This window comes from Anguilla rostrata, chromosome 1 (genome assembly GCF_018555375.3).
Source record: "Anguilla rostrata isolate EN2019 chromosome 1, ASM1855537v3, whole genome shotgun sequence".
Classification (NCBI taxonomy): Eukaryota; Metazoa; Chordata; class Actinopteri; order Anguilliformes; family Anguillidae; genus Anguilla; species Anguilla rostrata.
In genome coordinates, this window is record NC_057933.1 from 54731415 (window position 1) to 54747892 (window position 16478).

A 16478-nucleotide genomic window follows, 5' to 3' on the forward strand; every position below is an offset into this window, starting at 1 on the left:
CTGCTTTGTTTTGTGCCTCGTCTTTTGTTCTTAAGAAGCGCTGCTCTGTTTTTGCTTTGCAGACAAAAAGAAAGGAAAGTTGCGGCTCAAACAGAAAGCGATCAGACGAGCGGGTTCCTACCCGCGCGTTTCTCGCCGGCTGTATCGGCGCTGGACGTGACGAGCGCCCGGCCGTACGGGTCGCGCGGTCGCCGCCCCCTCGAGGACGGGCTTCAGCGGCGCTGCCGCGCGGAGTAATGGGGGTTTCGCGAACGGAAAAGTGTCCGTTTGGCGGAAAAGGCGCGATGTAAATGAATAATAACGGCTGGCGGCAGCCGCCTGCCAGCCTCGCCCGTGACCGTTCATCCGCTCGCTGTCACAACAGAGGAGCGGCGAGCCGCCATAGGCCCGCGCTAACGCCTTCCGTCCGCGTCATTAGCCGCTCGCTACGCGGAAACAAAGCCGCGACGCTTCTCAGCGCGCAGAGTGTGAAATCCAGCTCTAATCTGCACAAAAGACAGAGCTAATATGTTTTCTGACCGAACATATTTGGGAGGGGGCGGGGGGTGGGTGGGAAACATTTTGTTTTTGTGTTTTTCTTTTGTCTGCGGGCTGTCGCAAATCTGCATTCCAATAAGGCTAAATCTTCCGAATGGATTTTTTGATTCCAAATGCTGGAATTGCTCTTGCATTGTTTTATTATTTTTTAACCAGGTTTCAACCCTTTTTTGGCCTGATTTGCAATGCTGTAACTTGCCTTTGGTCAGTTGGTGTCTGTAATCACAGACTGTACTACTTCTGCCTGTCACAGAGTTACATCATGTTGCCCAGGGTGACCTCCCAAGCTGTCGTAGACTGCGAGAGTGGAGAGCTCCAGTCTGGTCCGGTCCGGTCCGGTTTAGTTCAGTCCGGTCCGGTCCGAAAGCAGCTCGTTAGTGACTGTCAGGCCCGCTGGTGTGGGGCCTATTTTTCTGAGCGTTATTCTTGGATTTGAGGATCAATGCTCGGCGTCGGCACACTGCCTGCTGGGAAACTCCCGTGGGTCTGCTGCTCGTCGTGGTCGCTGGCCGTGGGACCCGCTGTTCCCTCATCCGTACGTGTCCTTCGTCCCCTTAGCTCCTCTTCCTCTTCCCTTTTTTGTTCTCTCCCCTCATTTGCTCCTCGGTTTGTGTTCCCTCTCCCTCGTTCCCTCGCTCTCTCCTTCCTTCACCCTCCCTTCCTTCCTTTCTCCTTTCTTCACTCCCTCCCCCCTCTTCTCCTCTCCTTTCTTCCCACCCTCCCTCTTTCACTTCCTCTGTCCTCCCTCCCCTCCTATCTTCTTCCTTCCTTCCATCCCTCTCACTGACATTATCTGAGACCAGCCCTTTGGCGTTTTTGGCTATATTTTTGGGGGGATGTTTAGGATAATTTCCCAGGGACCCTGTGTCGCAGGAGGTGCGGCAGCACGCGCGTGGACGGTGCGTACGCGGCCGAGCCCTCCTCAGTATTCGGCGCGACACTCGACGGTACTTCTCCTGTAATTATGAGTTGTCAACTCGCTATCTCGTCAACAGGGAGATCAAAGGAACGTGTTGTCAGACAGATGAGCTTTACTTTGGCTGCATTAGTGTCTCCAAAGCAGCCCTGATATCTGTCACAAAACCAATTGAATGTAATCAAAATAGTATTTGAAAGCCATCTCTGTTTCAGATCTTTCAAAGTTTTTTTTGTTTTTTTTCCCTTTCCCCCTTCCTTGGAGAGGTGCCGGGGAGAGAGAAGCCATCTTCAAACGGAACACTCCAGCGAGGGCAGTGTCGCGTTCCTTAAATGATGTTCTCTGCTAATGCGGGATGTGCTGCGTACAAAATTACCAGCGCTTTGAAGCCACAGTTCTGCCCGCTTTTATTAGAGGAATGCTTCGCGTGGAAGAAACGCGCTCCCAGAATTCCCTTTAATGGATTCTGTGTTTTATCCCCCCGAATCGATTTAACAGCTTCCTTTATTTATTTATTTGCTTATTGGCTTATTTATTTATTTATTCGCCCGCTCGCTCGCTCGTTTTTTAATCTCGGAATCCTGTTCCCTGGGAGCGGTTTGTTTTACCTCAGACCTCCGTCTTCCAGGCTGAAGGTGTTTGATCCGTGAATCCCTTTATCCCCTCTGCCCGTGCTCTCTGTGGTAGCTGAGCCGGAAAAAAAGAAGAAAAGGATATAAATATATAAATGGAGCAAAAAAAAAAAAAAAGTGAAAAAATCCAGCAGGCTCTGGGTGTATTTTGCCGTAGAAAACAGACTTGTCATCAAACTTCAGCTGTTTCTGTGCCGATGTGTGTTACACTCGGATGCAGTCAGCACGGACCAGCGACACAAGTTTCATGCCTGTAAATTGTCACACATCCCTCATACATACCCCTTCTCTGTCTATATTGTACATACCCCTTCTCTGTCCATACATACCCCTTCTCTGTCCATACATACCCCTCTCTGTCCATACATACCCCTCTCTGTCCATACATACCCCTCTCTGTCCATACATACCCCTCTCTGTCCGTACATACCCCTCTCTGCCCGTACATACCCTTCTCTGCCCGTACATACCCCTCTCTGTCCATACATACCCCTCTCTGCCCGTACCTAGCCTTGAGTGTCTGCACTCAAATTGCAGTGGCCCTGTTTGTGCATTGAATTATCTTGCATTGCTACAGTTTCAGTATTAGGTTGGATTGCCTTGAGGAAACTCTGTGCATTTCTGCGCTGGCCGTCCTGTAAACAGCGAAGCCCCGGCTCACACTGTGCATTCAGATCAATAATGAATAATGAAACCGAGCGTTTTCCCTGGGTGGGGGGGATCACAGCAGCTTCCTGATGGGTCTTGGGGGAGGGGGGGGGACTGTTACAGGTCTCTTGACTGTTTTAAGTGCAAACTCCATATTTAAATCTAGCCAACAACAAAGTTGATAAATTTAGTAACCTTTGAGCACAATTCCCTGGGCTGTTGTGCCAAAATTAGTGCCCACCCAATGTCCTCTCTTATTCTCTTACTTTATTCTGTTTATAAGACATTCATAATAAAGATCCATTCATTTTCCCCTTTTAAAACAAATCTTTTAAATTTGTACAAGGCATGAGGCAGCCTCTAAAAATATATTACATTACAACCTCAAATGGAGGATGAAAGTGATGAAGAAATGCAGGTGCATCAGTGGTTGCGCCCCTACGGAGATTGCGTCACTGATACGCTGACTGACAGGCGTCACTCAGCCCTGCAACATGCGCCAGGATTCCCTTTTCACTGTAAATAAAAAAGAATTAAATAATAAAAACATATATTGCACTTACTTCCTGTTTGCATGACCCTGGCTGGTTTTGGTTTTGTCACCTGTATTACTATAAAAAACAAAAAAAAAAGAATAAAGTTGTAAAAGAGGCGGGTGGTTGGAAAAAGAGGAGAGTGAAAGTGATCTCGATACTGATGTCGATAAACTGTCTGCGGTCTTAAAATATAGTCTGAGCGTTACCCATTTATTTCAGCAGAACATTCGGGACAGATGATTTTATTGGAAGTGGTAATACCTGGTTAAATGATCTGCATCAATGATGTATTCAGGGCTCGCCAAAAATGTGTTCACACATTTCTAGATGCTCAAGCCTTCATAAATCTGGGTTTTATTGAAAGTATAATTCATAATATTTGTCAGATGGATAAGAACTCAGCAATGCGCACTCCGCGTGTTTGATTTGAAATGACCTTTAATACTGAAGCGGCTATATGGTTAAGTGCCAGAAAATGAAATAAAATGGCATTAATCTCAGCCGAAAAACTCTGAACACCTGCCGCAAGAGTCACTTCAGAGGCGTGCTTCTGTGAGGATCACCATACGCTTTGAAAAACACTCAATTTTAGCCTATAATCTAATGGAAAAAGGAGTTTGATGATAAAACGCCCGTCTGCGTCATCCGTGAGGCGCATTGAGCGTCCTTCAAATAACGTGGAGTTTAAGGGCAAATAAAAACAAAAAGAAAAGGTCAATTCTCCTTTAGTAGCCGTAAGAATCCGTCTGGAGACACCAAACCTTCCAAAACGCAAATAAGCGTTGTACGAATGCATGTTTAATACAGCTGATGGTGTTGAAGAATAAAGGATGTTTAAATGATTCAGACTTTTTATCATCAAAGAATATATTTCATTGTCTTTTATCATGAAAGAATATATTTCATTGTCTTTCATATTGTGTGTTCCAACTGAAATATTGTGTGTGTGCTGGTGTACTGCTGTACTGTTCTACAAAGCACCGCTTGCTCTGTATCAGTAGATATTCATGTGAAATGCTCACCCCTTTCAGGGGAACTGGTGAATGTTCTCTGCGAGATCTGCCAGGGGTCCAGCTTTGTGAGCCCATCTAATCGAGTCCCTCAATGCAGGAACATTCACTTTAACGCGTAGGTCTCACCTCTCGTCATTTGAAAGAGCGTACGAGTGCGCTAAATAATTAGCAGCTATGGTCATGCTTTCAGAATCCTATAATACGAGTACCCAGCTTGTTGCTCTGTTGACAAAGCGCGGCTGTTGTAATTGACGGTACCTGTGCGGCTGGCGTTCCTGCAGTTGTGTGTAGGCAGACCACTTCTGGTTTGCCGTGTCACTCACAGACCTGATGCCAGTTACACTCAATTTCATCTCGGCGCTGTCGCACAGTTCTGCTGGAATTATTGCAGGACCGACTGTCATGCTGAAGATGTGTTATTTTATTGCAATACAGCTATGAATATAATAATGATGATAATAATAAATGTTGAAGATGTATTTAATTTCAATACAGTTGTGAAATTAATAATTAATAATCAATATTGTTATGGATTATTATGAATTATGTACTTATAAGATGAAAGTATTATTTATCATTGATATTTGAATAGATAATGCATGGATATAGAGTGGACTGTATATGTCTGCGTATATAAACCATGCACGAGCACTCAAAAGCAGCTCCATGGTGAAAAGTTTTATATGTTGTTATTTAAACAGCCCTTGATTTATGCGCCAGCGGCTTATCGCTCTTTGGTCCTAATTACCCCGCCGCTCCGCGCTCTGATGGGGTGAGCGCGGATGAAAGGGTCTCTCACCCCTCTCTGTTTGTTTGTTTCTGGCGCTCTCCCTCCGCCGCGGCTCTGCGCGGACGCGCGGCGATGCCGAAAAAGGCGCCGGTCCGCGCGCCTCTCCCCCCAGCGCCGGGATCACCGCCCGCCGCCTACAGAGAGCGATAATGCATCGCTCATTTGCGTATGGAAATCGGCCCGCATTAATATTTATAGCCCTTTTAATCTCCCTTTTGCATATGCACCGAATTGCGGCACCTATAAGGTCAATTATATAATTTAGCATTATTTATCCTACTTACAAGTCACAAGTGGTCTCTCTACATATTTTGGCAATAATCGTTAGTGTTTTTTTTATTTTTTATTTTTTTGAAGCAGCTGTCGATCAAATTTGTACATCATAATATCATAGTGCAGCCATTTAAGTAAATGACAGTGAAAAATAACAAGAATTTATGTTTGTCAAACATCTATCCTCTGGAGTTTTATATGGATTGCTTCTACCCACAGAAGTAGCTGCCCGCTCACATGTTTGAAATTTTAGATAAGTACGGATCGGGGTGAGCTTTCTGATTGTTATTGATTATTTTCCATTTTATTGCCGTGTTTAAGATTGCATTGCATCGGCAGAGATTGGGGTGTTTTTAGTGTTGACCGGAGTTCAGTTGAGGGATGTTTTGTACAGTTTGATGCGATGGATGTAACGCTCCATATACTGTTATTATATGTGTGTCTGTACTATTGCAGCTTTTGGTGTAGTCCTAAGGGGAGGTTTGTTTAGTGTTGTTGAGGATGGACTAACGTAATTTGGGGATTGGGAGGCTGACTTCATATTGGGATCAGTGTATGTCTGTAGTTTTCTCGTCGTGTTTGTTTAGTGATGTTGAGAATCGCTGTCCCTTGGTGTTCAGCCGTGTGTGCGGATGCTGTTGAAGGGTTACGATGGCGTACCTGGCGCGTGATGTTTGGTTTCCGGCACCGTGCCCCAATAGGAACTCATTTTTTCACTGTTGTAGTTATAGTAAGATATCCATTTCTATTCTAACAGAAATCCATATACTGGCTTTCAGAGCGAGCCTGCAATTTTGAGTTGAGTGCAGCAATAGCTTTCTATGACACATCTGTCACAGGACTGGAAGGAATATATCCTGTGTTGATCATCAGGTAAGGTCCTTCCTGTTGCTGGAGCAGTGCTGTCGTGCAGGGACTGTTTACAACACACACACACACACACGCACACACACACACAAACACATACATGCACACACACACACGCACGCGCACACGCACACACACGCACAAACACACACACATACATGCACACACACACACACGCACACGCACACGCACACACACACACACACACACACACACACACACACACATACACCCACATGCACATACACACACACACACGCACACGCATGCACACACACATGCACACACGTGATTTTATAGAGCAAAGTCTCTCTCCCTCTCTCCTTGCCCTCAGGCACGTTTTTAACAGGGAGAGCAGAAGACAGGGTGGCTTTTCTTTTCTTCATTGCTGCAAATGAGAGAAGTTTGGCTCAACCAGGCAGGTCCTGAACTCAGTGTGAAACTTGCAAAGATAGCAAAGATATATAACTGGAACGACAGATGGGAGCGACACCTGGCAGGTTTACACTCAGGCAAAGAAACTGGAAGCGGAAGAAAAAGGGAGAGAGACAGAGAGTGAGTGGAACTGTGTTTGGGTCTTAGAGAGTGGAGCTGTGTTTGGCTCTTAGAGAGTGGAACTGTGTTTGGCTCTTAGAGAGTGGAACTGTGTTTGTGTCTTAGAGAGTGGAACTGTGTTTGGCTCTTAGAGAGTGGAACTGTGTTTGTCTCTTAGAGAGTGGAGCTGTGTTTGGCTCTTAGAGAGTGGAACTGTGTTTGGCTCTTAGAGAGTGGAACTGTGTTTGGCTCTTAGAGAGTGGAACTGTGTTTGTGTCTTAGAGAGTGGAACTGTGTTTGTGTCTTAGAGAGCGGAACTGTGTTTGGCTCTTAGAGAGTGGAACTGTGTTTGGCTCTTAGAGAGTGGAACTGTGTTTGGCTCTTAGAGAGTGGAACTGTGTTTGGCTCTTAGAGAGTGGAGCTGTGTTTGGCTCTTAGAGAGTGGAGCTGTGTTTGTGTCTTAGAGAGTGGAACTGTGTTTGGCTCTTAGAGAGTGGAGCTGTGTTTGGCTCTTAGAGAGTGGAGCTGTGTTTGACTCTTAGAGAGTGGAACTGTGTTTGGCTCTTAGAGAGTGGCACTATGTTTGGCTCTTAGAGAGTGGAGCTGTGTTTGGCTCTTAGAGAGTGGAGCTGTGTTTGGGTCTTAGAGAGTGGAGCTGTGTTTGGCTCTTAGAGAGTGGAGCTGTGTTTGGGTCTTAGAGAGTGGAGCTGTGTTTGGGTCTTAGAGAGTGGAGCTGTGTTTGGCTCTTAGTTGTCAGGGGAATTTGGCAGTCCCTGTAATAAGCAGTATTGCTTGTTTACAAAGAACTTGTGCCAGGGTTAAACTGTAAACATGCCATAGATTGGGGTGGCTTCCTTCCTTCCTTTATTATAATTATTGGTCAGTAGTCTTATCCAGGGCAATGTGGTGCATTATAAAGTACAGTGAGAGGTATAATTGTTCTGCATTAAGCAGATGGGTCATCAGAAAACCCTCCCATTCCAGGCAAGCAGGATTCCTCATCCCACCACCAGAGGGCGAAGATGAACATTAATTAGTATTCAATTGCCACCATGAATTTTTACAGTGAGGTCTTGTAATGCTAGGCATTAGACTGCCACACGTGCAGGAGTGTGATTGCACCAAGGGTGGAAATCTCGGAGTAAGATCACATGTAATTACAAAGGAATGAAGTTCCCAGGTCTTCTAATCATTTTTTTCTCTCCTTTTTTTCCCCCTATATTTTCACTGCTTTTTCCTTTTTTTTCAACTTTCCCCGCGGCTTGGACTTGAACTAATAGTGCATTGAAACCGTAATACATTTAAATTGAAATGTGATAGGATAAAATAATTGTAAAGCCTCTACAGATGAACACCCTTGTAATAAGTTAAAATTTAAAGAGCTCTTTGTTTCATTTTTAAACACCTGGTTCAGGCTTCGCGGCTGTGACTGTGATCGTGTCTGTGACTGTGTCTGTGACCGTGTCGTCTCTGGAGAGCACGGTCCCTGTGAGGGAGTGGGACACATGCTGGCCACAGCGGGTGGGAGGGATGGGGGGGGGTACACTTATTCCCCAATCTTCTGTTACCCCTGAAAGAGAGAGGCGGTGGAGGAAATAGAGAGGGAGGAGGACAGCGAGTAAAGAAGAGAAAAGGAGGGTGAGAGAGGGAGCGAGAGTGAACTTTAGAGAGCGGGAGATAATGGAAGAGGGAGAAATGAATGACTGATAGATGAATGGATGGGTAGACGGGTGGATGGACAGATGAATGTGTTGGGCAGGTGGTGATTTTGGGAGCCTGCTGTCGTTGTGTGCAAAATTAAACGGCTCCGTCATGTTTGTCACGCCGTGTGCGTGCGTGCGTGCGTGTGTGTGTTTGTGTTTGGCTGTGTGCATGTGTGTGTGTGTGTGCGTGTGTTTATGACTGTGTGTGTGTGACTCTGTGCCTGTGTGTATGACTGTGTGTGTGTGTGTGTGTGTGTGCGTGTTTATGACTGTGTGTGTGACTGTGCGTGTGTATGAGACTGTGTGTGTGTGTGTGTGCGTGTTTATGACTGTGTGTGTGTGACTCTGCGTGTGTGTATGAGACTGTGTGTGTGTGCGTGTGCGTGTGTTTATGACTGTGTGTGTGACTTTGTGTGTGTGTGTATGAGACTGTGTGTGTGTGTGTGTGTGCGTGTTTATGACTGTGTGTGTGACTGTGCCTGTGTGTATGAGACTGTGTGTGTGTGTGTGTGTGTGTTTATGACTGTGTGTGTGTGACTCTGTGCGTGTATGAGACTGTGTGTGTGTGTGTGTGTGTGTGTGCGTGTTTATGACTGTGTGTGACTGTGCCTGTGTGTATGAGACTGTGTGTGTGTGTGTGTGTGTGTGTGTGTGTGCGTGTTTATGACTGTGTGTGTGACTCTGTGCGTGTGTGTATGAGACTGTGTGTGTGCGTGTTTATGTCTGTGTGTGTGTGACTCTGTGCGTGTGTGTATGAGACTGTGTGTGTGTGTATGTGGAGGGAGAGATGGGAATGTAGACACCCACACCTCAGCTGTTCTTAGAGTACACACAAATGCATGTGTGATTGTTAGAATGTAACTGATGGCAGTGAACATCTCTATCTCTCTCTCCTGTTATCTCCTCTCTCTCGCCCTCTCTCCCTCTCCCTTCCCATCTCTCTCCCTCTGCACCTCTCTTTCCCTCTCCCTGCCCACCTTTCTCTCTCTGATCTGGTGGTTATAAGTAACAGCACCCAACTCCCCCCCCCCCCCCCCCCCCCCCCCACATCCCTGACATCCTGACAGTATCAAGTGACCTTGTCATGTGTCCGTCTGAACACCGGTTTGATGAAACCCCAAAAACCCTTTGCCGTGCATTTCAACCTTCAGCCAATTTAGAGGCCCTGGGTGAAACAGACTCACCATTTTCACCTTCCCTCCCTCCTTCCAAAATATAAAAAATAAAAAACCACATCTGCATTCCGTGCTTTCCCCACGGTACCTGCTCCTTCTCCTGTCCGTTGTCTTTAGATCTTGCGCTCTCCAGACGGCAGCGCTGTGTGCAGCCTCACCGCATTTCCGTGGGCTTGAAGAGACACCTAGTGGTGAGGCGTGGGTACTGCAGCAGAGACCTGGCTCTGTACATACGCACTGTAGCAGCGGTTCTCTCTGCTTTAGGCTGCTGTGAGCTCAGTGTTAAAACAGGGCATGAGCTTCTTTCTGAAACACGTAGCACAATTTCAGTTTCACATTTTACAGTTCATTACATTATTTCTGGCTTTCTGAAATCCAGATGTATAATGATGAGCTACACACCACACACACACACACACGCACATACACACGCACACAGCGCATGCCCAAGGTCGTTTACTCACCCTGTGATCATGATACATCTCTTGGAAAACCACTGAGAGATCTCTCACACTCCCACCACACACAGTACACACTCACAGGTCCCACACGTGCATAGCAGTACACAGAGAAACTTACACACAGCTCCCACACACGTACAAGTCACAGACACACTACAACATGATCAACAGATACAGTCACACAGCCGCATACACTTAACACAGTCCAAACATATGCATACAGAGAAATACAAATCAGTGAATGTGCATGCAGCAGTCCATTCACAGACTGTACACACAAGCAGATATTAGCACATGCTCTGTATGTAAGTCCATATGCTTGTGTGGGTGTGTGCGCATACAGTACATGTGTGTGCTGTGTGTGAATGTGTGTGTATGGATATAGTAGGAGCTGGAAGGGAAACAGAACTCAACTCCCATGATTCCTGTTCCCAAGGCAGGCCGTGGGAGAGAACAACTCACTAAAGTCAGCTTTTTCTCCCCAAAGTTGATGATGCAGCAATTAAAAGGAGCAAATGATGCATGCAGGTATGACTAATAGACTAAAATGTAAAATCATTCCCTTTGGCTACACAAAGGACTACAGCTGAATTATGCATCAGACGTGCTGAATGACAAATACAGGCTTTTGCGGAATGCGTGTGTGTCAGCGCGTGCCTGAGCATTTCCATTCTCCGCGGTGGTTTTTTGGGGGGTTTTTTTCTAAGGGGTGGATTTGTTTCTGCGTACGCGTTTGACAGCGGGAGAGAAACAGGCGGCGTTGCGACTCTCCGGGGTGTACTCGCGAGCGCGCGTGTTTCTCTGAGCATGCGTGTGAACGTTTCCCTTCCTCCACGCCGTGCGGCGTGTCTGTGCGCGCGGGCCGTTTTGATCCTTAGGTGTCCGCACGCGCGCGAGTGTGTGTCAAACAGACAAAGGGATATTGTTCTCTGAGTCGCTGTAAGTTGTTAGGATGTTTCTTGGATAGGGAAAACAGACATGTAGACTGTCAGAAGCACTGTATGAATTGAAAGGCGTACGCGTGAAGGAGAATCTAAACCCAGGCGGTCGCTGAAATGACGGTCCCGGTGATTATTGTCCCTCTGTAGTGCCAGAAAGAGACCGCTCGCTGTCTGTCGTCGAAAGCGTCTTCAGAGAACTACAGCACGGGGCTGTCTGGATTGTCTATATATAAAGCACTCCTCGCAGCCATGAAGCTACTTTGAAGCACCGAATTTACAAGAGAACAACACAAATAACGGAACTGCCACATCTGCTTACGGGCCCTAAAGGCCTTTCTGAAAATAACACAGAGCCCGGTCCAAAATACACACGGCGCATAATGAATCCAAACAAGCTGCCTTATTACAGGAAAACGCTCCCCGGAGGTGTGGGGGGGGGGGGGGCTGTGCTTGTAGCTGCGAGAGCTCCGGTGGCGAATACGCAGCCCCGTCCCTGCCAGCGCCGGTTCGGTTCACTTACCTCCCCGCCGACGTCCTCCATCGCACCCGGACTGCGTCGCGCGGGGAGAGGCTATTCCACAGAACTGACGCTCGCATGGAAAACGGTGGAGATATTGAGTGATTAATTACTGAGAACTAAATATTATTATTTGACTCATTTGTGAGAAATCATGCTTGGTTTGAATTCTGTTTGTGCAGAATTTCATCCTGTGAGCTCTCCTGCTAAACGGCTGTTGATGGTGGGTATGAGCCGGTGTGGAGCTTTTCATCTTGTTTTCTTATCATAAAGGGATTTAAAGGCTCTGGAAATGTACAGTGAGAATGTTATGGTAGTATATTATCAGTTAACTGCTTTATATCCGGTGGCAGCTCCAATCCACATATGAAAACTGCATTATTAGTGTGACTAGGGGAGGCTAACGCAAACACAGGCCTAAATTCAGGGTCGACCTGTAATCTTTTTACCAGCTGTGAGTCAGCTAGTCTTCTTCTGTCGTGATCGTCCTAATGTACATCCTCTTCTGATGCAGTGGTTAAGAAACCAGTCGGTTGCAGGTTTAAATCCCATTTATGTGCTACAGTAGTTTTTTGGTTTTTTTATGAATTGGTTCAGTGAATACCCAGCTGTATTAATGGCATTAGGTAAGATATAATCCCTCTAAGTCGCTCTGGACATAAGGGCTCCTGCCAGTGAGGTCATCAAAGAGGAACAGGTGTGATGTACATCAGTTTGCCCTCTATGGGAAAGTGAAAGAATTAGGAGAGGCTGGTCCTTATGCTTCAGGAGATATGAGGCATTGCCTCTGCCACTGATATTTAGAATAAGGGTTAAGCGTGCGCACTCTATCAATCAGGAACAGGAAGGAGACGGGGCTAATGATTGAGAGTGAGGGACTGAGCGCTATCGACTCATTTGCACCACTCAAAGTGGAGTTCCCAACGCACAAGGGTGGGGAGAAGATTCCGCCCTGAAGAACTGATGGGAGCGGAGAATGTGTGTGTCTGTGTGTGGGAGTGTGAGGGGTAGTGAGTGAATGCTTGAGTGAGTGAGAGTGCGCGCGTGTGATTGAATGAGTGAATAGGCTAGTGAGTGTGTGTGTGTGTGTGTGTGTGTTTATGAAGTGCTGAAGAAGCTTTCACCTAAAATTCAGGGAATCGCAAAGCCAAGCTCGGCTATTTGTTTTGTATGTGTGGTCATGGTCTAGGGGAGGGGCATTGTGACATCAGAGCTTAGGAAGGGGCCATGTGCGTTGATGGGTGTAGTGTTTGACATGTGCGTTACAGGGAAGGGGGTGGAGCCTAAGCGTAATAAAGACAAGTGGAGAGTTATACATTAGTGCCTGACAGCATGAAAGAAGGGGAGCTGGTTATGTGGACCGCGGCTCTGGCGATGACCCCACCCCCCCACCCCCCAGAGATGATGAAGCCTCTATTTCCCCTCTCGCATCACCCACTGTGCGGAGCGGGATTTTGGGAGCGCAGAGAGGGGGTTAATCTGAATAATAAGATGGTTGACTAATCTGCACAGGCACAGGAAGGTGATTGATATGCAGATTGCATTTCCAACACAAATCTCAGGACCGATAAACACACACACACACCCGCACACACACTCAGTGACATAGTTGCACATGCAGATTTGCACTTGCATTCCGACTGCACACAAACAGACGCTTGAATTATCACATATAAAATGTATGTACACAGGTTTAAATATTCACACATATCAATTCACACGCATACGTATAAACATCCAGGTAGACAAAAGATCTGGCATACGCGTCTATTATACCCTTAAACGTGCTAACCAGCCAGCAAGCAGACACATTCAAACACTGACACATTCATTCTCACGCATTCTCACATGCGCACACACCCACACGTTCAGACTTCGGTGTTTGAAAATACTTAATTGCTCCCACTCGTTACGAGATGCGCGACCACGCTCACCAAAATACTCGCCCACGCACACTTAGACACACACACGTGTGTGTGTGTGCGCGAATGTGTGCCCCCAAATCATTGTACCTACACATATACCTGTGTGTGCCCCCAAATCATTGTACCTACACATATACCTGTGTGTGCCCCCAAATCATTGTACGTACACATATACCTGTGTGTGCACAATCAACACGATCACTGTGCACACACACTCACATGCACTCACGCGCACATGCACACACACACACACACACACACACACACACACACACACACACACACACACACACACACCACACTCACGCGCACGGACAGAGTAAGGCGATGTGCAGTGTTGTGGGTACGGGCTGCTGCTGTCTGTCCCGTTTAAGCGCTCTGCTGATCCTGCGTCTGTGGGCCGGCTGCGTTAGCGTTAGCGTTAGCAGGAGCGCGGGGAGACGGCCTCATCACCGCTCTGCCTAATCCGGGCTGCTAAGAGCCACAATGCGCTGCCACCTTAAATACAGAGAGAGAGTGGTGAAGGCCCTCGGCCTCCTGGCTTCAGATTACGCCGGGGAGGAGCTGCTTTAACGCTCAGTGACAGCTCAAAGCAAACCTTATCTTCAGCATTTCAATTAGGCCCTGATCATATATCCCCAGGAGCGAATGCACTGCACTGTGGGAGGGATCTCTCTGAGACGCACACACTCACGCACCTGTGATAGCACACTCACATATGCACGCGCACACGCACACACACACACACACACACATACATACATACGTACATACACGCACACACATTCACGCACCTGTGATAGCACACTCACATATACACGCATGCACACACACACACACACACACACACACACGCACACGCACCGAAGCCACACTACACGCACACACACACACATACATACATACACGCACACACACGTGATGTGATGGACATACTGTACAGCCCATGGAGAAATGCAAACGCATCTCTTCCATTCACATGCGAGAACACATGCACACACACAAAGATATAAAATACATTATATGCGCAAGCACATGTTATCGCATCGAATACAGAAATACACAGGCGTCACGCACGTGTACTTTGCTGTGCCTGTCTGGTTACTGCCTTTTGCCTGTGCTGGTGTGTCTCTGTGCCTGTCTGGTTACTGCCCTTAGCCTGTGCTGGTGTGTCTCTGTGCCTGTCTGGTTACTACGCTTCCTGCTGTGTGTCCTGTGCTGTCTGTACTGCCTTACCTTGCTGTTCTCTGTGCCTGTCTGGTTATGCCTAGCCCGTTGGTCTCTGTGCTCTTAGCTGCTTAGTGGTGGGTGTCTCTGTGCCTGTCTGGTTACTGCCCTTAGCTGTGCTGGTGTGTCTCTGTGCCTGTCTGGTGCTGTTACCTGGCGGTTGTCTGGTGCTGCCCTTAGCCTGTGCTGGTGTGTCTCTGTGCCTGTCTGGTACTGCCTTACGCTGTGCGGTGTGCTCGTGCTGTCTGGTTACTGCCCTAGCCTGTGCGTTTCTGTGCTGTCTGTATGCGCAGCCTTCTGTACTCGGCCCGCCAGGTGTCTTGCCGTTGGTATGCATGTGGCTGTGCTCTTACCAGTTTTGCTCAGTCCTACTCGTGTCTATGGGAGTGCAGGGTTTATTTTAAGGACACTTGTGCTTGGTGCTTTGTCCTGTGGGATGCTGTCATCACCAGTGATCATCGGCTATTGTCATGGCAACCGAGGGTGGTATGAATGCAGCTTTGGGCTCTGTGAAAGGCTGTGACTCAAAGGAATGGAGTTCTACATACCCAGCCTCACGCTACCGGATGTATGCACACACACACACGCGCACACACAGGTGTGTCTTTCAAGGTGCATGTACACAAACTGTTCTCGTCTCTGTAAAGTGCAAAGAGTAGAGTTCATGCTGTGGCAGACAACCACAGGGTTTTACCTTGGTTCTAACAAGCTTAATTAGCTGATTAGCGGATTCCGAGTGCAAAGAGGTGTGTGAAACACAGATGCAGTGTGGAGAGGACAGAGCTCGTTAAGAAAGAGAAGAGGACAGAGCTCATTAAGAGACAGGAGGGGACAGTGCTGGTTTAGAGACAGGAGGGGACAGAGCTCGTTTAGAGACAGGAGGGGACAGAGCTCGTTTAGAGACAGGAGGGGACAGAGCTCATTTAGAGACAGGAGGGGACAGAGCTCGTTTAGAGACAGGAGGGGACAGAGCTCGTTTAGAGACAGGAGGGGACAGAGCTCGTTTAGAGACAGGAGGGGACAGAGCTCGTTTAGAGACAGGAGGGGACAGTGCTGGTTTAGAGACAGGAGGGGACAGAGCTCGTTTAGAGACAGGAGGGGACAGAGCTCGTTTAGAGACAGGAGGGGACAGAGCTCGTTTAGAGACAGGAGGGGACAGAGCTGGTTTAGAGACAGGAGGGGACAGAGCTCGTTTAGAGACAGGAGGGGACAGAGCTCGTTTAGAGACAGGAGGGGACAGAGCTCGTTTAGAGACAGGAGGGGACAGAGCTCTTTTAGAGACAGGAGAGGACAGAGCTCGTTAAGAAAGAGAAGAGGACAGAGCTCATTAAGAGACAGGAGGGGACAGTGCTGGTTTAGAGACAGGAGGGGACAGAGCTCTTTTAGAGACAGGAGGGGACAGAGCTCGTTTAGAGACAGGAGGGGACAGAGCTCATTTAGAGACAGGAGGGGACAGTGCTCGTTTAGAGACAGGAGGGGACAGAGCTCGTTTAGAGACAGGAGGGGACAGAGCTCGTTTAGAGACAGGAGGGGACAGAGCTCGTTTAGAGACAGGAGGGGACAGAGCTCGTTTAGAGACAGGAGGGGACAGAGCTCGTTTAGAGACAGGAGGGACAGTGCTGGTTTAGAGACAGGAGGGGACAGAGCTCTTTAGAGACAGGAGGGGACAGAGCTCTTTAGAGACAGGAGGGGACAGGCTGGTTTAGAGACAGGAGGGGACAGAGCTCGTTTAGAGACAGGAGGGGACAGAGCTCGTTTAGAGACAGGAGGGGACAGAGCTCGT

At 47.7% G+C, this 16478-nt stretch overlaps 1 protein-coding gene across 1 annotated transcript in view; it reads left to right on the top strand.

The window, feature by feature from the left end:
* ascc3 (activating signal cointegrator 1 complex subunit 3) overlaps positions 1-16478 on the top strand; it is a 236487-nt gene that overhangs the window by 141123 nt on the left and 78886 nt on the right. The window lies entirely within an intron of this gene.